Here is a 24907-nt window from a genome sequence, read left to right on the forward strand (position 1 = left end):
AATCAATTTAAATTCAGTGCTTATTTCAACTTTAACTTCTCTAGATTTATCGTATACATTCGGAACACCCCAGTGATTATATGGAGAGCTCCGGTAGGCGTCGTGTCACTCGATGCAAACTTCCGTTGCTTTCGATAAGTAGGGGCAGGTATCGAGGATGTTGCGGGTCACTGGATCTTTAATACGGCATGTAGATATAAGCAGACGATAGGGAGAAGTCGTTGGATCTTTTTCCAACATAGATCTCGCCAGAAACCGGTAGACAGAGTGTAGAAATTGTTAAAAACAAGCCGTGAATCGAGGGCCCCCCAGAAATCCAAGATGGCGAGTGTCGTCCCTTTACTTTTTTTAATGTACACATGATACACCTTTTTTAAAACCTCGAAAACAGCGGATTTTGGTGGTGGATTTTATTTATATAATCTATTATTCAGACACAAATCATGCAAAACTTCAATTTATTATTCGGGAACAAATAATACAAAACTTCAATATCTGACAACCGAGCCCCTGTGATTTTTATCACTCAGTACAACAGTGTATCACTCTTGTCATCAATGTAGTTTATCGATACTTGTCGTTTTTGCGTGTTATTTGTTTATGTAATATATGTCTCTTGATAAAGACGCGGGTTGCGTCGAAAATTCGAGTTTTAAATAACCAACAATGTCGTGGCCTTTTCAGTGCTTATATATATATATATATATATATATATATATATAGAATATCACACTCTAATATTGAAAATTCGAGTTTTAAATAACCAACAGTGTCGTGGCCTTTTCAGTGCTTATATATATATATATATATATATATATAGAGAGAGAGAGAGAGAGAGAGAGAGAGAGAGAATATCACACTCTAATGTTGATCTCGGACCTAGGATTGGCCCTGAGATCACTCGAGGGACAACCCCAGGTCCGAGATCAACATTAGAGTGTGATATTGTTTATATCATATACCTAAAACACAAGTTCATAAGCATTTTTTTTAAAAGGGGAGGGGGGTATTGACCCAAACATAAATACATGGTATACTGTACAACGATATTTGACTATTTTATTCCTTCTGTGAGTTTACTTTAATGGTTATGTTTCCAGTACTATTGGCATTGTGAAACATGCTAACGTTGATCTGGGTTTTGTAGCTTTATTCCATTGCTGGTCACGATAACTGGATGATTAATTATGGACATCCCGTCATGTGGTCTAGAATCTGGACGTTTCAATTAACTGAACTGCTTGGCTGAGAAACTCGTCATATATATCGCTGTGTTGTTCATGTACATGTATATACTATTAAGCAGCTCCAAGGGGCTTGCTAATTAATACCAAAATTGGAAATAAGTGAATTATTTTTATTTCTTTTTTCGGATTTACCAAACTCGCCCGTTTTCATTATTTCATATAATTTGTAAGAGTTGTAGAACTTTGTTTACGTGGCGTCATCGTATGAACGGGAATGTTTACAGATCTGATGCTGCGATTTAGTTGCTTAGGGAATGTTACCTTATACTGAAGTAAGGTTTTTTTGGTTTTTTTTTACCGTTTCCCATCTTTTTAGCATCTATACATGTAAGTCGTTGAAATACGTCGGAAGATGTTAATGGTTCTGCTTTTCTCGTTTTATTGCCAAGTCCTCGGGATTTTAGATTTCAGAAATCATTTTAAAACAGTTTTCTACATCAAAATTGCCCTAAATCAACATTTTATCTCCATAAGGACCGGGGATTTCTGAAAATGCTTCAGTATCACCCTCCATAATCCTCCTACTGTTTTCTGTCGCTTAGAACGTTGATTGTTTTTAAATGAAGTTAAACGTGCTATTGTTCTAAATAAACAATTGTTACTTGGGTTACCCCCCTTTGCTTAAATACTCGCTACAATTTAGCGCTATTTTTGAAAACGTTTTTATTTAATTTTTTTGCTTAAATTAAATTTTTTCGTGGAAGAAAGTATTATATTTGAAAAAAAAATTGTGTCTAACATCATTTTTTCATGTAGTTATGTTAGATTTCAAAAGATTAAAGAAGAAATAGCCATTTGAAATTTGAGGGCGAGACAGCCCCTTGACAACGGGCCGAGACAGAGATATCTCGGCCCTTAGGGCGAGACAGCCCTACCTACTTGCAGCAGTCTCACCCTAGCCATGATAGGTGTATCAGGTCTGATACACTACTAGGTATATGATATACATGTATATATATATATATATACACAATCAAGCACTTCGCGTGTTAGGCATTATGTTTTCTGGACAGAAAGTTTGAACTATGATATGATGGACTAGTTTATTTATGCTGGGAGACCATTATTTTGAATTCTATTCCATATTCTAAGAATACGTCGCAGTAGCCATGTTCAGAGGGGAACTCTCACCCATAAATAAAAGACGAAACAAAAATTCTCTTTTGAAAAGTAAGTGAGAAATATGTATACAAGATCATCGTTTGAATCTATCTATCTACCCATCTATCTATCCAATCCCATACACTCGCACAAGGTTGAATATGCAAATTATATGGTCATGCGCAATTTATGTTCTTAAATTATTTCCTGATTTACAAATCTGCAACACTTTGGCCAGTAAATCATACGGTATTAGAATTCATGCACAATTCAGGGTAAATATTCTGCTCTGATACTTTCCCTGATTGAAGATAGTTGATCGACACGGACTAAATGTGTCGGCGTCTGTACAACAAGTGACAACGTCTTTACTGTAGGAATGCAAATGGAGTTTATCGTTTTGTTTCATGGATCATGCAAATATAGGGAATTTTACTTCTACTTAGAGTATTTTCGACAAGTGTACACGTACATCTGCGGTCCTTTAAAAATATTATGATTAGACCCAGGTAAAGAGTCGTCCGTATTCGATTCGTTTTCATTTATTAGTATACATGTGATGTGCATAAGTTACAGTAGTATTTATGTATTTGTATTTTGCTTGAAGTGAGTGTATGTAGTATAACTTTTACGCCCTTTGCTTATTCCACTCTATCAATAGATAACATATCTCTTCGCATTTTTGTATAATTTTGACATGTTTAATGCAATTGTACGTACATTCACGTAAAAAAAAGTCATTCTAAATTTATTTATCCAAAGCTTTTAGTATGACCCCTGGGTCGAGGCCTCTACTGGTGGACTGTTAGTCCCCGAGGGTCTCTACAGCCCAGTAGCTAAGTACTTCGTTACTAGCTTGAAAATACGAATGTATATTTAATTTCTGTGATAAAATTTACAAATTCATTTCAAAATTAAGGATTATCTCCCTCATGCATAGCTCTTATCCTTAGACGAATTTGACTATACTTTTTGGCACTCTGTTTTCCCCTAAAATAGCTCTTACAAGTTTATTGTTATTTCGGTTGAGCATCACTGAAGAGACATTATTTGTCGAAATGCACATCTGGTGCATCAAATTGGTACCGTATAAGTTTTACATTATGACCCCTGGGTCGAGGCCTCTGCTGGTGGACTGTTAGTCCCCGAGGGTCTCTACAGCCCAGTAGCTAAGTACTTCGTTACTAGCTTGAAAATACGAATGTATATTTAATTTCTGATAAAATTTAGAAATTCATTTCAAGATTAAGGATTATCTCCCTCATGCATAGCTCTTATCCTTAGACGAATTTGACTCCACTTTTTGGCACTCTGTTTTCCCCTAAAATAGCTCTTACAAGTTTATTGTTATTTCGGATTTCAAACATTTCGGTTGAGCATCACTGAAGAGACATTATTTGTCGAAATGCGCATCTGGTGCATCAAAATTGGTACCGTATAAGTTTTACATTACTACTATACGATATTTTTATTGTAATTTTGAGTACTGCATGGTGTTCTAAAACGTGATTTCATTTCTTTGTACGTGATTTTTTTATAAATTAATATCGCAGATGTACGTGTTAGTTACCTGTCGAAGATACCCACAAAGGTAAGCAGGAAACACTGATGTAAAGTGAAGCGTAGCAAAACTCATCCCTTTATACATGTATACCATGCAAACCCTGATATATATAACAATAGAACATTCATCTAATATGGCAGATAAGCAGAAAAATATGGCTGACACAGATAATTCTACTATATTTATTAATTCATGTCAGCTTTAATAAAAATAAAAAAATAAATCAAGATTCTAACACAAATAATGTCACGTGATTTGTAAACGTGGAAAGCATACTCCTAAAGTGGATGTTGTCCTTTGTTTTAAGACCCGCCCACTTTGTTTATCATTATTCATGAAGAAGTACCATGACGAAAACTGCTTGTTATAGGGTTTTAAAATCTATTGATATTTCGGCATTCATCAAGACACCCCCCCCCCCCCCCCCACCTCCCAAAAACGAAAAACAAAGGGAACCATTAAATCTATTCAGAAACTATTGTCTTTGGCGTCTATGTACACAATTTTAACTTTTGTACAGTAGCATTGCTTTTATTGACTACGATAAGGGCCGACTCCAATCGCTATTTCACCTCATACTTTTTGAAAGAGATATTAAGAGAACATGTTTACTTTGACACTTACAGTAATTTATGGGTAACGTGTTAAATATTTACCAAGAGCTAGTCGCAATATTACTTCTTGTAAAATCAGATTTAACAATTGTGCAATACAACATATCTACAAAGTTTCTATTTCCATTAAGTGATATGGTAAAATGAAGTAAAAGCATATTGATCAAAGGTTGTAAAAAGGAAAGAAAAAAAAAAAGAAAAACAAAACCCACCGATAACTCTTTTCTATTTTAGAGTTACTTCTCTTTGTCTATTTATTGTAGACTGAGTGTGAACTACATAATATATATTGTATCCTTGTGCAAGGGGATATCAAAATAGTATATTTTTGATATAAATTAATTATCTAAAATGTATGTGTATTTTTATCGCATATTCAATATTACAGGGCTATTTTATATCGTACTCATTTAGATCAATACATTGCATAAACTTCGATTACCTACTGTAACGGTAAATGCTTGCTTTAGTAGTTTGAAGTGACAGAGATACAGAAGCACTTCTTTATCAGTCTTTGCGCGAGTTCTGTACTTTTGATCAGCCTGACAAACTACATAATTATGTAACCAAGCCCTATTCTAAAGATAAAAGAATTCATTATGCGAAAAAGTATTATATCATTGGTATATCACTGGGAGGACGCCTCATAGGAAGGGGTACTTCGTGGCGGAGAGACATATATATGTAGTTAAAGATGTCAACAACTAGTTTCGGATCTCTGTCCACGACAAAAAGCGTAAATATTGTCCACAGAATACTGTTTTAGAGGTGATGTCAGTATAAGCTAATCCTGGCAAGCAGGGAGCTAGGGTCCGCTTGTAACGTAGGACATTGTTCCACCAACGTTGATATTAATCCTCCGCTTTTGAGTCTGGAAAATGCCTTTCGAATAAATGTTTTCTTTAGGGGCGGGAGTATAGCTTTGTGCTTTTCAATTTGGGACGGTATATGTTTTCTCTGAGTTGTTATAATACATGTAATACTGATAATAATGTCCTATATTTACACAGGATAGCACAATTAGTTTCACGCTGTGATAACATATATACGGACAGCATTATTGAACAAATACAACAACCATGCCATCTGCTTATGGCCATTGAGCAAGGAGGGATCTTTATCGTGTCACACCTGCTATGACACGGGACCTCGGTTTTGCGGTCTCATCCGAAGGACTGCCCCATTTAGTCGCCTCTTACGATAAGCAAGGGGTACTGAGGACCTATTCTAACCCGGATCCCGGGGGAGGGGTACTGAGGACCTATTCTAACCCGGATCCCCACGGGATGAACAAATACGACAACCATACCATCTGATTGTTCGTAATAGTGTAGTACGGGTTTTATAATTCTTAGTAGTAGTTTATACAATTCTTGAAAAACTTCTGACTTACAGTTAGAACTTTGGTCTGTATAGATAAATATATGGACACCCCAAATAGAAAACAAGATGTGTTTGTGAAACACAAATGCCCCCGATAATGGCCAATTCCGAATATGGCCAAGGTCAAAAGGACAAATATCTTGGTACCAGTAGAAAGATCTTGTCACAAGAAATGCTCATGTACAATATGAAAGCTCTAATATTTACCATTTAGAAGTTATGACCTACATGTAAAAAAAAAATGAAAAGTAGGTCAAATGTCAAGGTCAAAAGGTTTAGTACCAACGGAAAGGTCTCGTCACAAAAAATACTCATGTGAAATACCAAAGCTTTATCACTTACTGTTAATAGGTTATAAGCAAGGTTAAAATTTTCAAAAAGTAGATTAAACGTCAAGGTCACTGGGTCAATAATGTTGGTAGCCACAGAAAGGTCTTGTCACAAGGAATACTCATGTGAAATATCAAAGCTCTATCTCTTACTGTTCAAAAGTTATTAGCAAGGTTAAAGTTTTCAAAAAGTAGGTCAAACTCCAAGGTCACAGGGTCAATAATGTTGGTACCCACGGAAAGGTCTTAATTGTCACAAGGAATACTCATGTGAAATATCAAAGCTCTATCTGTTACTGTTCAAAAGTTATTAGCAAGGTTAAAGTTTTCAAAATGTAGATTAAACTCCAAGGTCACTGGGTCAATAATGTTGGTACCCACGGAAAGGTCTTGTCACAAGGAATAGGGTCGGAAAGTCTCGTCATGAGACTCGCGAGAAATAACGTGAAATCGTACTTCCGGGCAGTTGTCAGGATGGCATTATCAATAATGTACTAGACTCGCTACGTTCAAAACCACATAGAGCTTTCTACAAAAAGCGAGAGAGCGGTGGATAACAACTGGGTTTGGAAATTTGTTCTAGATAGAGCTCTGAGTTATTACAGCAGTTGTTCAAGCGTCAATACGAGACATTTTCCAACAAAGTACAGGTATGTTTACATTATAGAGTCGTCTGCATCATATGCACTGCACAGTCGTTTGCATAATATACACCCATACATCTATATCTCAGAGTTTAGTTAAAGATATCGGAAGTCCTCGATCAAAATCTCAGCAATATATTTACGTAGTTCTGATTAGACTGATTCTTGATTGATGTTGTGATACCCCCCCCCCCCCCCCCCCCCCCCCCCATGAGGAACTCCAGCATCTTTTTAATATCAACTTTAGAGAACTTGTGTGTAATAATCTGCATCGAGTGAAAACACTAGAAAGGAATAAAACCTTTTCCTGTTGTGCATAACATGGATATATATCCCTATTTTATTCTATGATTTTGAACGTTTTACAGTTTCATTTAGAAATTTAGCTAAATTATTTCATAAAGATAATTATAAAATGAAGACAGAACTTTTTACTGACACCAATCATATCAGTGACATATGGAAGTCCCATGAGTCAGTTTTGTTTCCACTATGTAGCTGCAGTAATTTATAATATTATAGTATATACATTTGGTATGTAAAACTGCATACAGGAACAGATCCAGAAATTCGGGGGGGGGGGGGGGCTTTAAATCCGCGACTGGCATCTAAGATTTTTTCATTTATCTGAATTTCAGCTGAATTATCACTAATCCAGATAGTCAACAAACATTTTAGTGTGCAATTCTATATATACTAGTATTGCAGACTCAGGAATTCAAATAAGGGGGGGGGGGGGTTTCATGAGGTGGAGATCTATCTGAATTTCAGCTGAATTGATAGAACATGCTATATGTCTATTATGAAATATTGACTAGTCCAGATAGCCAATTTGCATTTTAGTGTGCATAATCTACATGTTTTGTGTGACAACAATGACTACAATGTTAATTTGTTAATCTTTTAGATATAAAAGGGCAAACAATACAGCTGGATAAAGCATCCTAAGTCTGCACCTCGTAAAGCTATGACAATGAGAGAAATGTATCCACCCAGGCAATCAGAATATAGGTAACTCACCAGAACTTTTTATGCAATATATGCTCGTCAAGCTATCAATATTAAATGATATTCATTCTGTAATGAATACTTGTACATACATGTAAATTCAGGTGTTCCAAAAATATAAAGGTTCACCAAAAATGAATGCATCTCTAGACAATATAGAAATTTTAAAAATGTCATTTCTCTGCAACAGCAAAGGATACTTGTGCAAACATATAGGGATTTTTTTACTAGATAAATGCAGATATCATTATAAAGTTTTTCTTTACAAATTCTTTCAGACAGCAGTATAAGTAAATAAATTTTATTATTCTATAAGAAAATGTTGAATGTCCAAATAAGAATTATCTAGCATTGGTATTTTTATGAAAGAATATATAGACATAGTGGATGTCAGTCTTTTTTAATATATTTTTTTGGGGTAAAATTTTCAGAGTGCAACCCGGAAGGTGCGCAGCAGCTCAAAGAGAGCCATGGTTATTGGCATCAAGTTCTCCATCAGCTTTACCTCACAGGCACCACTTGTGATTTCAATGTTTGAACACCAATGAACATGGAAGTGATTCTCATCCTTCGAGATGAATTATGGGAACTGTACTTGGCATACATGATTGAGCCTTTGTGCCCTCTCTGCAATAACCAACTAGACAAACTTGTGAAAATTCAAATGTCTTCCATTAGTTTTATTTTGTTTTTGCTACAATTGATCAGTGTAAAGATGTGCATGAATCATCATTGTAACAATTTCTTTGACTATTAACCTTAAATAAATGTTCACTTTATCATTTACTTGAATGCATTTAATACAACTTGACAATGCAGAATAATGTGAGTAAGAAGTTGTACATTTATAGTATCTAAGTCCAAAGGTAAGATTTGATAAATTGTGGAATTCATATCGGCTATTTCCTTCAGTAGAGGATTTGCAAATGTACAAGAGTCACACAGAGTTGAAAATCTTAGTGGACAGATATATATGTCTGTATTGTGAAGGTATATGATTTAGAATATGGATGTTTTTAATTATTCAATTCACACTCCACATGAATTTGACTCTTCTGGTAACAGCTGTGCTTCATCCTTACTGAAATGAGATTTTGATGAAAGAAAAGGTGATATGTTCAATGCCACTCCTGATTAAAGTTTATCAAATATATCAAATCCTTTATTAGCAAGAATCATATATCATATGGCTTCAACATCTCCAATACACTTCAGTGATCAACAATGTCACCATCAGAGGTGGATCCAGGATAGAATTCAGAACAATTGTGCTACAGAAGTAATAGCCTTTGCTGTGTGACAAATTTTGCACAATGTAGTTGCTGTCAGATAATGACTAGTTATTCATTTTTAAAGTTAAATTCAGTGTTATGTTTGTTGTATCCATTGCGATTCTTTCAGAGGTTAATTCGGCATTGAGCCCTCTGGCCTGCTAAATGTAGATCCCTTAGATTTAGGTGCAACTTCATGAGAAATTGATCACTGGTATGAACCCTTGCACCGCCCATCCTAGAAGTTGTTAAAATGGGCCCATTCTCTTCATAACAGCCACCAACACATTGATACTTCTGACGGAAATGATGTATATAACAGCATCTGTAACAAGCATAGACATCAAGTGAATATCATTAAAAGTATTGCAGGGGTGGATCAAGAAAATTTGCAGGGGGGGGGGGGGGGGGGGCAAGTGTAATTTATACTATCTCCCTAAAAGAGGTATGTGTGTAAATTAAGATTATCAAAATTGCAACCCAAATCCCCATATTTGTTACATGTGAACTACCAAATGGGGGATGGCACCACCACCAACCCCACTTGTCCCACCACTGCATTATTAAACAGTAAATAAACATCTTTTATCAAAATTTTCATTTTCAAGAAGAATTCAAATGCCACAATCTAAATTGAATTAATTTAAGATCTGAATGTATGGGCGAATGTTTACTATTTCTTTGTTGTCACAAGAGGCATAGTGTTCCACAAACACATATACAGAAATGAAGTACATGTGTATCAAAAACATGTTATTTCAGTGATCCCAATCGTCTTTGAAATTTTTTTTGTTTCCAAATTGGTAGCATTTTCCGTGAGGGTCACAATAAAAACATAAAAACATAAGCAATATCATTATTAATTAAAATATAATGAAAATGAGAAACTGCATTGCCTTGTAAATGTGTCCCCCCGTCCCCCTTAAACTATCAGCATCCCATAAATGTGTTATTACAAGTTTATATGATCAACTATTAATCAGGGAGATTGACAAAACATGGTACAAATAGATGCCTGCATATATTTACTTTACCCAGCTAATTGTTTTATTCCCGACAATTGTGTCATATATTTACTTTACCCAGCTAATTGTTTTATTCCCGACAATTGTGTCATATATTTACTTTACCCAGCTAATTGTTTTATTCCCGACACCCCCCCCCCCCCCCGACCCTTTTGCATTCAGTCTGTCTCATTTATCAAAAGTAACATACTGCATAATTGTGTCATGTAATGTTAGTTCTAACTCATAAAAAAAACTAAACCCTTTAACTTGGCAGCTGTTTATTATCGAAAATATTCAGTAAAATATGTTTTAGATCAATCACCCGGTCGTGGGTAGAGCTCGCTGCTTCTCAGTTCTCAATCGGTGATTTAACTATAAAATATAAGTATTATGACTTGTTTACCTGCATCTATAAATCTAGTTCTTCCTCTTTTTGCATAAGTAGGGAATCTATATAGGCTGTAGGTTCATTTTAACGCTGTCATCTGAGCATAACCAAAGCAAAACGAAGTGACATTTTTCGACTGCTGCCCGGAAGTAGTAAATCGAAAGCGAAAGTAAACGAGACTTTCCGACCCTATACTCATGTGAAATATCAAAGCTCTATCACTTACTGTTCAAAAGTTATTAGCAAGGTTAAAGTTTCATACAGAATGGCAGACAGGACAAAAACAATATGCCCCCTATCTTCGATCTCGGGGGCATAATAATTCTATCAATTAGTTTACTTGCAACAGCAGTTTCATCCTGATTTCTTACCGGTATCGCTTTTAGCCATCTACTAAAGTTATGTTTAACAAGTACAGTAGATACATTTTGTACATGTACGTAGTTACAACCCTAGAATATCAATGGCAATTCTTTCAAAGGATGCACCGACATTACACGTTCTCATTGGGTTTTAATTTTTCTAGTATTTTCGTGGTACTACAATTTTACATACAACGTACATGTAGGTAACATTTTGTACATCACATCTGGATATCTTAAGTTTTCTTAATTCTTATGTGACCAGCTGTCATACTATTATGGAACTCTTTCCAACACTACGTTCCTGAATTACTTGGAACATTTCATTTCAAAGTAAAATCGTATCCATCATGAAACTCCCATTCATAACACTTTCTAGAACAAGTTATTCCCATCTTTGCCAATAGTATTTAACAATATCATTTGGAGGAGCTACAAATGTACATACTGTCAAGCAGGTTTCTGGGAACAATTTACCCACTGTAAAACTGTAGACAACTTTGGGTCTCAATAATTTTGTCCAAAAAAAAAAGAAAGGTATTTCTAACCTTTTTAAGGTTTAGTACCCTTCTTTAATTTTCTACGAGTTTAAACTTGGAAAATATAGTTTCTACTGTTACTTATCTGACTTGAAACATGGTTTGTACACTAGAACATCAATGTAAACTTTATTCCCTTTAAGTTTATCGAGTGTTACAATTTGAACTGAAACAGGGATGTCGGTAGAAAATGTCCACATTCGATTGGGACTTCACTTCTCCATCAACAATTTTGAAGCCATAAACTGCTATTTCCAAATATCAAACCATTAGGCAACTGAGCCCACCTCTGGTTTATCCAGGGGTCCGTGTTCACCTCTGGTTTATTCAGGGATCCGTGTTCACCTCTGGTTTATCCAGGGGTCCGTGTCCACCTCTGGTTTATCCAGGGGTCCGTGTTCACCTCTGGTTTATCCAGGGGTCCGGGTTTGCCCGACTCTCTATATTGTATTCGTTATAGGTCCTGGCCTTCAATTCGACATTTAGATATATCAACGACGTATTATCTATCATAACAATAATAATTTTCATTCATATGTCAATTCGATATTTGCCGGTGAACTCGAAATAAAAGACACTACAGAGTCGTCTACTTCTGATTCGAAAATAGATATTAACAGCAAACTAACAACTCAACTTTATGACAAACAGGATGATTGTAGCTTCTCCATCGTCAACTTCCAATATTTATGTAGCAAAATTCCATTATCACTTGCATATGATGTGTATATATCTCAACTGATTCGATACGCAAGAGCTTGTTCTGCGTATGGTCAGTTTACTAACAAACAAGATGATGGCGCAGGGTTTTAAACAGTCTCGTTTGTAGTCAGCATTTCGAAAATTCTATGGTGTTATAACGATCTAGTTTGCCAATACAACTTATCATTGGGTCAAATGCTGTCTGACATGTTTCATACCGATTGTTAGGCCTTGTTAGTTGCAAATTGCTGAATTTAAAAGAACTGATTCGCGATTTTTGAAACCAAAAAAAAATCAATTTTGGTGTTGAACATTTCAAGTATATCCGTAAAACTGATGGAATGTTCCCCGAAATGCATCTAACCAATGAATTACTTCATATGACGAATGATTCGCACTTGATCAATGTCTGTTGGAATATTGTTGAAATGAAAGTTTCTTTTCCAAATATAAGGTACAGTGGAGCCTCGGTAATCCGGACGCCATTAATCCGGACACTTCCCCTTCCGGACGATTTTTCTAGGAAACAGAATTTTTATACGTTATTTTGCATCAATAATCCGGAAATTCGCGTTCCGGATCCGGACAGTCATTTCTTACTACAAAACGTTAAAATGCATTGAAAATTGTACCGTTAATCCGGACGGTAATTTTTTTGAGGGAAGGTCTGTGTAGGACAATTTTAGCAAGGTGTAAATTATAAAGTAAACAAGCCAAACTGTCTAATTGAAGCGATTGCCTGTACCCTGTCAGCACTTTCTTAAATTAGGTGGTGTGTGATGATATGTCAGTTGACTGACATGATAAACACGAAATTTTTAAATCAACTTAATTGGACGATTAAGATTGTTTCAACAGACCGCCGAACCTGTAAATCGTGACATATTGAAATGACCGGCCTCTTTAAGAAGTAAAAATGTGATGAAATGTTTTAAGTGTAAATGATTATGTTAGTTACTAATGATTTATTTATTTATAGTTACATATTGTGTTTCATTATTTGTTTTCATGCATACGTTACACTGTTTTGTAGATTTATCTGTAGTGCTAATATACATGTACAATGTAAGCATAGGCAAATACACTGTACAAGTATTATTTCAATTTTAGTGCTTTGAAATGTATGTAAATATTAACATTATTATTTTTTTTACTACTGCAAATGGTTAAATCCAATGATAGAATGTGTTTAATTCACTACGCATCAATAAAGTAGGCATATTGGTTACTTATGTAAAGATAGAAAATATGCGATTCAGTTATTCGGATGCTTCATTTATATGGACGATTTTGCTGGGAATCAAAGTGTCCGGATTACCGAGGCTCCACTGTATATGTAATGAATGTACCCCCTCCCCCTCTTTCTTTTTTAGTTCATGACAGTAACGTTATATGACGCAGTGTAACTTATTGTTTCATCCATAACAGTAGTTGTTAAACCGTACTGAGTCAATGACTGTAATACTTCACTATTGTTGTATATACTTGGAGCGCGTTGATTTTTCTATTGAATAGAGTCAATGACTGTAATATGTTATTGTACATTATGGTGATCTGGAGCGGGTTGATGCAGTTTTCATACATCCGGTGTTTATGATTAACTAGATTAGTTGTTAACAATTTATTTTACTTAATATTTTTGAGTTACGATATGGCGTAGAACTCTAGAAAGCTAGTGGTAGAGTACAAGTATGTATGTAAACAATGTCGAGGAAATTCGGACTGTACACGAATACATGTTCACTTTTTTATTACGTTTTGATTAATGATATGAATGATATTATTTAGTTGTAGTTGATGTATAAGCATGATCCAAGTATTAACGTGTTACCTGAGTGATACGGCCTGAGAAATTGTATGTTGAAGTCTGCATCATGTGTATGTAACCACATGTTTTTCTGTCTGCTCGTTTCCGGTTTAGCACGCGACTGATGTGTAGTCGATAAATTTATTGTTAAATATCAGTGATTTGGTGTCGGTAATACTTGAATTAACATGGTGTATTGTTGAAATAATTGAGTGAAAGCTGTTTAGTATTTAGAGCGTTGAATGTTTTGATTGTAAACTTATTCTATTTTATGTTACTTATTATGAACGAAAAAGTGATGTAAATGATAAATTTATCTGTTATCGATTGATTTCTTTATATCATCCGATAGGTGGCGTTTAAGCAAAAGCGATTTTTTTTAATAGTGATCCTATCAAGTATCGTGATTTAGTCACATGATCGATAATCGATATTTCCCGCTAATCTTTTGATCGTTTGGTGATTAATATAAATACCGCCGATTTGACGTCAGATACTTACTTTTCACCTTTGGTCTATTGAGAATAGTTGGTACGTTTGGTTGTTCCAAATTTATTAATTTTTTTAAAATTTATTTATTTATCTATTTTTTCTTTAGGATTAGATTTTATTTATTTAAATGATCGGTATAACGACTGCATCAGTGAGTTATGGTGATTTAACTGCAAGTTGTTATTTCGACGAGTAGTTATGAATTTAGTAAATTTTTTGGAAGTTTATTAATTTTGGAAATTTTAAGTATTTTTTGATTGAGAATTATTTTTGGATAAGCTAATTGTCAATTCATATTTTTTTTAGTAAATTTTTAGTTATATAAATTTAATGATATTTTTCTTTCTGGAATTTATTAATAAATAAGTTAGGAATCAACCATATGTATATCAAGACAGTAAATAAATTGTGATATGCATGAGTGGTATAGTTTTTATTTACATATTGAAATAGGTTAACCATAATGGACTATGCAGTAATCGAACTGTACGTTCGAATGTTGGCGATTTAAACTTAATAAATATCTAATTATGTGTATTATAGGTTAACCATAGCGAACAAGTGAGTAATTTAACTCAGTTCACAACATGGTCTTCAATCCTGTTTACATTCTATAAAATGTTCTTATAACGGGATTATTAATTTAATTAGAGTTACTCCCCTTTACCCAGCCCTCTTACTCTTGGGTGGTTTTAGGTTTAGGTTGATGGTACTTTGATCATATTTTTAATTAATTAGATGTATTGTTAATGTATGAATGAGTTGTGTGAGTGAAGATATAATTATAAATGTTATGTAATTGAATAAAACTTAATATAATCTTTGATTAATCTTGATTGTTCATTGAAATGAAATGGTGAATTTATGAGTTCTGCACAGGTCCGTCTGCTATTGGTATTGTTTAATTTATTTGCGCATCGTTTAAATATCTTACAATTACTGCTGCGCTACATGAGAGCTTATTAGGTTAGCGATGATTTACAGCTACCCGTGAGCATTACAGTATATTTTGAGTGACATTGACCTTTAAAAAATGACCCTGAGTGACGTTTGTCTGAAAGTAATTTCCCTATAACTTATAATCTTTGTGTGATATATATGTATGATCAATACCTGTTGAAATAAGGAACTTTTTCCACATACAGCTGGTGACGTCTCAATATGAGTGAAAAATTCTCGACGGGACGAAAAACAAAACAAACAAACGTATGTAAGGTATATAGTCTGAGTGACCTTGACCTTTTCAAAATGACCCTGAGGAGACGGTGGTCCAAAAAATTGTTGAAATGAAGCATTTTTTCATATATGTGGTATATGTTCTGAGTGACCTTGACCTTTACAAAATGACCTTGGGTGACCTTTGTTTAAAAGCCATTTATTTGCCTACTAAGACCGGCGAATATTAACTGGCAAGAAATGAAATATACAGCATTCGTGATATTAAAATGTTACAGTCAAAACATTTGACGTCTACGGAAGCATATTAGGGCAGCAGCAGTATCTTTTTTTTTTTTTTATAGTTTGTTATAACAAATTAATAATTTGTTATAACAGATTATCAATTTGTTATAGCAAATTACTAATCTGTTATAACAAAAACTTGTTTTAACAAATTATCAATCTATTATAACAAATTATTATTCTGTTATAACAAATCATTCATTTATTATTTCAAATTACTAATTTGTTATAACAAATTATCAATTTGTTATAAAAAAAATTAACAGATTATCAATATCAACGACAAGAGATCATAATAGACAATCGTGAGTTTTCTCTCCATAGTCTCCACATATGAAATATCTATTATGTCAAAAGACAAAAAAGCTATGGCCCGGACAAACTTAATAGTATGAGAAGCGGAAGAAGAATTTTCACTATAACAATATGTCCCCTTTTTGGGAAGGGGAGGTATAATTATTCATAAATATTTTTAAAGAAAAAATGTGAAATACCACCGGTACAAAAACTTTTCAATCAAGAACATGCATATATTTTCAAAATGGATTTCCTGCAAACTGAAAGTTATGTACTCAATATCAGATCTAGCATCATGTGCTAGAAGGATGTATAAGTTACAATAATTCACAGTAGTAACTAAAGTGGCAATAAAGCAAATCAAGAGGTTCACGGGCCTTAAAGATCGCCTGAGTCTGAGCTAATCTGCAAAAGCTAAATATAATATGAATAGATATGCAATCAGGAAAATTAGTATCAATTTCATAAACTAAATAGATATTTAGAAAGAGCAGGTAGTCCTTTACCAAAATTGTAAATTTGATGATCTCCAGAGTAGGGGTTCTGACCCCAGGGTGGGGCCAAACTTAGTATACAGTATTTATGTGTAAGTTTGCTGATACTGTATAAAATCTAAATGCATACTTAGGAAAAGCAGAAAAAGATGTACAAAAATGGTTAATTTTACAACCCAGGGTTTTGAATCTAGGATGGCTCCAAATTAGTGATAGCTTTTAATGTTAATACACCTATTATATTATTTAAAGCCTTTGTATGCACTTTTGAGGGCATTGAAGAACACATCTTGTTTTATATTGTTGCTGAACATTAGAATTTAGCTTAGATATTCAGAACAGGAATTTTGTTCTAGATTTCAAAGCCCTTGGGAGTAGTGATACTTTTTCACTACATGTAGTACTCATGTGACCGATAAGGCCTGTGGGCTTCTTGTTAATTTTTACTTCAGAGTACTTGTGTGTGGAATCAGAGTGGTGTTTAACAAAGTAATTTTTGGATGACTGATCACTTGATATGAACATTTCCTTTTTATGTTAAGAAACTGGCCTCTTTTCACGTGAGACTTTTTAAAAGTTATCTGCCCTTAACAATAAGAAAAATCTAATTTGCTGAAAATGTGTGTGGTACGTCATGTATATGATTTATTATATTATTTCATAAAGAAAGTGTGAGTAACCTTTTACCAAGAAATTTGTACGAAAATATAATTTCTTTCAAAATATTCAAATAAAACGTGCTCTCCCCATGTAAAATTCTAAGTAAAATAAGTCAAGCAGTAAACAAAAGTTTGAAAATTCCTATGGTGGACTATTTTTATTTGATGAATCCTTCAAAATAATACCATGATTACAAAAATCCCACCATTTATTTACTATATATGAAATATGGTCGTTATACATTGAATACCTTAATATTGATATCAACTGTAAGAAATCGAGGTGCGAAGGTACTCGGAATCGTTACCTTATTATCGTTCCTGATTCCCTGAATTTGTGACATCATCAATTAAGAACACAATCAGATGATTTATATTCGCAACTGGTGGAGTTTTGGGTGAGGAACCGGAGTTTGTTGCACAACGATATCACGTTGAACCCATAATTAATGCAAATGCTAACCTTCGCACACATCACGAGCACCGATTTCGAATTAATTTTTTAAAGGACTACACTTAATTTGTATGGCGGCCGTCAGTTATTCAACTTCTCTCTCTCTCTCTCTCTCTCTCTCTCTCTCTCTCTCTCTCTCTCTCTTCTATCAAAATGAAAGGTGTAATCTCTGTAATTTCCCTCTCCAATACTTGGTAATATGTATGTGATACACAATTAAGAGTGTTTGTCGATTGTGCTGTTAATTTAAAGAGTTATATAAATGTTCATATTAAATGTCAACAGATTCGCGCACGAGAAAATCTCCATGTGTACTTAACTAAAGGGTTAGACATGCAGAACCAGGGGGTTGACCCTCCACTTTTTTCACAACGTTCATTTTCCGTTATTTTCACATGCAAACTAGGTTATTTTCACATAAGATTAATTGGCGTATTGGCCCCTACCCCACTTTTTGGTGGTAGTAATGAATGGTAAAAATGGAATAATGAATCAACTGATAAATTGAAGGACGAATGGAGCCCCCTCCAATTTAGGAGTATGAAGTTTGGGCAAAAGAGAAATTTTTAGGTTCCTTTTCTGCTTGTCAACAATTGTAGATATTTTCTCCGACGACTGGGACAGTGTCACATGCCGTTGGTCATTATTACGTGTCTGCGTACTATTCTAAATCTTTCAAAAATCAATCAGCAGTATGAGTTGAAATTATTTTTTGAAATTGGCAGCCGCCATGTATAATTTAGTGGCTGCCGCCCGATAAAATACTGTAAGTGGCGGCCACCAGTTAATTTATATGGCGGCCGCCAGTTAAATGAATATTAATTCTATACCCTAGCACCTATCGGCTTCCGTAGTTAAATGAATATTAATTCTATACCCTGACACCTACCATCTTCCATATTTTCACGTCCCACTTGAGAATGTTTCACTCATATGGAGATGTCACCATTGAATGATGGAAGCGAGATCCCTTACTATGACGAGAGATGTAATGATTTTATTGACATGCATGCTGCGAGGATAAGAAAACACATACTAATTTGTACCAAAGTGAGTAAAACACATCTAGTAATTGTGTTCGTGTAAATATGACAAAATTGAATATTTGACAGGCTAGGTTCAGTAAAATACTTTAATGTGATACGTGACACTTTGATTATTTTTTTAAAACTGAAAATGAATAGTTTTCTATTAAAAAATCTGTCATCTCCTACATCTCGCTATGTAGAGACTGAGTAAGCGACCTTGTGGATATGCAGCATTCCTCACCTATAGGGTGAGAGCGATCATTAATCGGAGATCCTGGGAGACCACGACACAAAGACAGATTTACTTATCGATTTTGTCATGCTGACTCAGAAATTAATCTATTGACATTATTTTTACTGCAGATGTGAGCTCAAATATATCGTGTCATTGTGACAATGCGCTCCCATAAAGCCTACCTCACTATGGATCGTGAACGTCACTTTAGTTTCCATTGGTTCTGTTTCAATCTTACTTACCCGCTGTATCTCTTCGGGTTCAACACTAATCCGCAGGATATCGGTAAATGTACGAACTTTCACATAAACTCATCCCAAATGAGGCAAACCTTTTATACACACCGGACTCGTTCGCTTTAAAAATTGGTGTGATACATAAATACATGTATTATATCAGTTGTAGAACTAAATTATGAATAAAAGAAAGTTCGATTTAAGAAGGTGTTTGGGGGAAATTGTTGAAAAAAATATTTTATCTTTTACAATGTTGGGTTGTTTTTTTTTGGAGGGGGGGGGGGATTCATTGGTTATTAAATTTGAAAATTTAACTCTTTTTCAGTATGATTATTTTGTTCTTTTTCTTTATAAATATTTTTCATGGTAAGTTAATCATTTCAAAATATATTTGCATTAGTATGAAGTATTTGAAACGGTGGAGTTTGTGGATCACTTCCCGTTCTCTCTGTAATTTCTGTTTCCCTTGTACATGAACCTTTTATTTTGCAAAATGCCGACCTCCTCATAACATTATTGCATACAATATTTTCCGTTCCGCGTTTTAGCAATACCCCTAAAATCGTGCATTTGCTCTCTGATCAGCGCATCTCTTCCGCAAAATGACCAGGCGGGCATCGTGCAATGTCTTTTGTCTACAGGCTTGCGATGTTCGAAAATTTATATAACTATCAACTGAACAAAATTGTAGTACATGTATATGATATCACACGGAGGCCAAACGGAAAGGTATTTATGGTCAGGCTACGTGCTTCGTAGAAATATTGCAGGCCAAATGTAGGCTAGGCTGGTTTGTCCCTGCTCTTCCAGTGGGCTTCCGGGTTAGAATAGGTCCTCAGTACCCTGTTTGTCGTTAGAGGCGACTAAATGGGGCGGTCCTTCGGATGATGAAGTTTATGAAACGGTGGTTTCTGTGGATATGACTTCCCGCTCTCTCTGTAATTTATGTTTCCCTGGTTCATGATAAACCTTTTATTTTGCAAAATGCTGACCTCCTCATAACATTATGACAAACAATATTTTCCGTTTTCTGTTGCGTCCCGTCTTCCTTTTCGTTTTCCGTTCCGCGTTTTAGCAACACCCTGCTGTGATACGGGTCCTCGGTTTTTACGGTCTCATACTAATGCATATGAATTTTAAAATCATTAACTTACTATGAAATATATCTCGTAATACAGAAATAATAATAATTTTTAAAAAAAAATATTCATACTGAAAGTGAAAAGGACTTTAATATCCAATGAATAACACCCCCACCCCCCCTCCCGAACACAACATTGTAAAAGATAAAATAACAAAGTTTGGGTGTTATATTAGCTACAGTAATCAGTCTAGTTCTTAAATTCTGTTCCGTGTTCCGTTCCGCGTTTTAGCAACACCCATCACATCAGGTGTATGGAGCGCCAAATTAACATAAACTCAAATATTTAAAGATATCTTCAATTCATTTGATGCGCGCAACAATTTAATTAAAGATCTCTTCAAAGAATTAATGATATCTTCAATTCTGAATTATTGCGCGCATTAAATGAATTGATGATAGCATTAATTCTTCTGCTGAATTGATGCGCGCTTTAATTGAATTAATGATCTCTTCAAATGAATTAATGATATCTACAATTCAATTGAAGAGAGCAATAATTTATATAATGCGCGCATTAAATCAATTGATGAGAGCAATAATTAAATTGATGCGCGCATTAATTCATTTGATGAGAGCAATAATGGATTTAATGCGCGCATTAATTCAATTATTGCTCTCTTCAATTGAATTAATGATATCTTTAATTCATTTGAAGAGAGCAATAATTCTTTTAGAGAGAGCAACTATATAATTAAAGATATCTTCAATTCAACATATCCACAATTGAATTAATGATCTCTTTAATTGAATGGTTGCTCTCTTTTAAAGAATTGATGCGTACATTAATTCCTTATACAAAAGCATTATAAATAATTAAAGATATCTTCAATTGAATTGAGGAGATCATCAAATTATTTATACCGAGCTCTAAATCAATTATTACGAGCAATATTTCTACGAAATTGATGCTCTCATCAATTGAATTGAAGAGAGAAATAATTGAATTAATGCGCGCATTAAATCAATTATTGCTCTCGTTAATTCAATTGATGCGCGCATTAATTCAATTGATGAGAGCAATAATTGAATTGAAGCGCGCATTAATTCATTTGATGAGAGCAATAATTGATTTAATGCAAGCATTAATTCAATTAAAGAGAGCAATAATTGAATTGATGATATCTTCAAATAATTGATGTTATGCTTATTTGACACTCCATACAGGTGTGGCACGATAAAGATCCTCGAACATAGAATATTTTGCAGCCCTTTACCGGCAATGGTGACGTCTCCATATGAGTGAAATATTCTATGTGGGACGGTGAACAATATACATGTACAAGCAACCATCTCACTTTTGCATTTGGGGAGTCTAATACCATGAAACAAGTTAGTAAATAGGTTTTCTACGGTATGTCTGTAAACACCACTTAATATGTTGCCTTCTTCAGGTATCGGTCAGTATTCGGAGTCACATTGAAATCTTATGACTCTTGATTTCGTCGTTAGTGATATCAAGGACCAAACTTACATTTTCTTTAATGTATAGACGATTACCATCCGTTTGAAATAATCATGCACCCTTCAAAGAAGAGGGGCATATTGTTTTGCACCTGTTGTTCACTGAATATCTTGAGAACTATTTACTTGATAGTAATAATGTGTAGATTGGTTATGGTTAGAAGAGAACCCGTCTTTAATTCTTAGGCGAGTGTAATTTAACTTCAATTTATCCGACTTTCCTCGGACCCAGTTTACCGATTGAAACATCTTAATTGAGGTTAGACCTATATATGAAATTATTATATGCATGCTTAAAGGGACATGGACACGATTTGAGCTGAAAATTGTTTAAATATTATTTTTCCATTTTAATGTTTACAATGCTTAACCAAAGTATTTGTAATGGTCAACCAACATTTGAATATCAGTTGTTGAGTTATATGCGAGATACAGCACTCACAATTCTGTGTTATGTAAACAAGGCTCGTGTCATGCTGCTGTTTACATGTAGATTGCTTAGAAAATAGCATGTTTAAAACAAAATGAGATGTGACAAACACTGAATACTATTTTATTGTGTTCAGAATTAACTTGTAAATTAAAAAAAAAACACCTGCTTTAAACGAAACTTTTACTAGTACGATATTTAAGCTATGTACACAAAAACATGGCACGAGCCTTGTTTACATAACAAAGAATAATGAGCTCTGTATCTCCCATTTACCTCGATAACTGACATTTAAATTAATGCTGACCATTAGAAATACCTTGGTTAAGCATTGTAAACATTCAAAATGGAAAAATAAAATTTAAACATTTCAGCTCAAATCCTGTCCATGTCCCTTTAACTGAAAGGGTTACTCTAGACTCGTGGTTTTTCAGGTTTTGTGATTTTTTGGCGAAATGAAAGATTCTAAAGGATACCAGCTTAGACAATATCGAATGATAGAATCAAGGATTAATGGGCTGATGAATGCATTATCAAATCATTCTGATGTTTTCAGCATCATTGAGAATTTGATTTTAATGCTTGAATTAGTTCAGTTAGCAACATCCATTCTCTCGCCGGTAAGTGAGAAAGTTTCCCAGTTTACTTTCGGAAGGTCGGTGGTCTCTTCCCAGGTACATTGTATCTGGGTTCTCTCTTCCACCAATAAAAACTCGGCGCCACCAGATAACTGAAAAATTGTTGAGTGTGGCGGAAAACAGCAAAACAATCAATCTCTATTTAACAGCCATACATAGTAAGTACACTATATTATAGTTAAGGTTAGTTAAGATTGGCCTGGGAAACACCTCTGCTTCCCCGACATAGAGAATTATTACTTATCCTTGTATGATACATACTGGATTACAGAGTATAACTTAAATCAGACAAAATGCAAATTAAATAGGAGAAATAATCCTAATGTCAGACTAATTATGGCATTAAATCTCCTATGTAATATTTCATACATAGTATATTTTATCCTACCAACGTACTATATAGTTTTTTTCCTAAAACATTTTAAATAGGATTAATTATCCTACTGAAAAGTATGGGACTATCTTATTAGGATTTTGTCTCCCATAGGATTATTTATGATAGTATTTTAGTAGGTGTTAAAATCCCACCATTCACCTACGGGATTTTTGTCTTTGAAGGCTTATATCTATTTTTCTACAAGGATTTATGAGCGCAACTTTGGACTATGACATACTGCTAAAAACTCCCACTATGTGCACCTTTGATTTTTCTCTAAATGCTTGTCATAAAGAGTCGCAAAAAGTCCGGACTTTGTTGTGTCCGAAGTTAAATGTCGCACTGTTCCTATTGATTTTGACGTTAAGGGTCAAACTGGACATAGGAATATACCGTCTGCTCAATATCTTGAGAACCTTTTGCTAGACAGACATAAAACTTGATACCCTGGTATATCCTAAGGCGTAGATGACCCCTATTGATTTTTAGGTCACATGATCAAAGGCCAAGGGTCAATCTACTCTAGACATAGGAATATATTGTCCGCTCAGTATATCTTGAATTGTTTTTAGCACTACCATCGATTGAATGATGTATGTGTATAGCAATTTTCATTATTGCACTTGGGGACATGACATGTTTTACAAACATTTGTCTCTATAAGAATCATGAAGACGGTAGCATACTGATAATCTTGGTTTTTAACGAAAACTTACACAACTCTTCATCATAATGGTATATAAAGACATGCAAAGTAAACATTCTGTGCGACAACATATACACAAACTCATATTTTTGTACATACATGTAACTATCTCTATTGACATTGAGTGCATTTTATGATCAAAAGACAACCTCATACTTACTTTTTAATCACTTTTAGAATAAATCATCAGATAGGACTATGCCACTTTCTTCGATTTTGCATGATTCTTACAGAGACTATGTCACTAGTACTTAATACAATATATGTACGACTGTTATCTTAATACAATTCAATTGTCATTACTGCATACTCTGAAATATCGAAATATTAAAAAATGCTACACCAGGTATCCTTGTTTCATGTTGTCGCCGCATTAAGGAGGGACACTACACTTGGACATTTGATATGGATGAAAAAGTGGAGGATATGTACAACAATATTTTGAAATTGAAAGATTTTAAATTTGCATTAAGGAAAAAAGCAGTTTTAGGAGAAAGTAATCTGGAACAAAATATAAAACCCCTGCTGGACTCGAATCCGCGATCTACAGATCAGCAGTCGACACGCTAACCCACTGAGCTACTCCGCTAGTCAATTAAATCTAAACGGAATAGACGAATACTGCTGATATCTCCATTTCCATTCATGTTTTGAACGGAAGTCAGCCATTACCACGATGTAGTATACCTCCTTAATTTCTTTCTTTCGCTATACACATATATTTTAAAGTACAGGTATGCTAAAGTAAATATGATTCGAAAAATGATTCTACAAATCAGATAACACAAGGACATGTAGCTCCATTATAAACATGTGTGTATGTTTAACAC

The 24907-nt window shown here is 34.4% G+C and overlaps 2 long non-coding RNA genes across 2 annotated transcripts; one reads left to right on the plus strand and one right to left on the minus strand.

Moving 5' to 3' along the window:
• The first annotated feature begins 6028 nt into the window (after window positions 1-6028).
• Window positions 6029-8672, plus strand: LOC130051252 (uncharacterized). The gene is made up of 3 exons (XR_008799689.1): window positions 6029-6888; window positions 7790-7893; window positions 8322-8672. It is a non-coding gene; the product is annotated as an uncharacterized LOC130051252 (long non-coding RNA).
• On the minus strand, window positions 8544-10735 carry LOC130051253 (uncharacterized). Its single transcript, XR_008799690.1, has 2 exons — window positions 10572-10735; window positions 8544-9486 (listed from the first exon to the last, which is right to left on the minus strand). It is a non-coding gene; the product is annotated as an uncharacterized LOC130051253 (long non-coding RNA).
• Window positions 10736-24907: the final 14172 nt, after the last annotated feature.

The sequence above is a fragment of the Ostrea edulis genome, chromosome 1 (assembly GCF_947568905.1).
Source record: "Ostrea edulis chromosome 1, xbOstEdul1.1, whole genome shotgun sequence".
Lineage (NCBI taxonomy): Eukaryota > Metazoa > Mollusca > Bivalvia > Ostreida > Ostreidae > Ostrea > Ostrea edulis.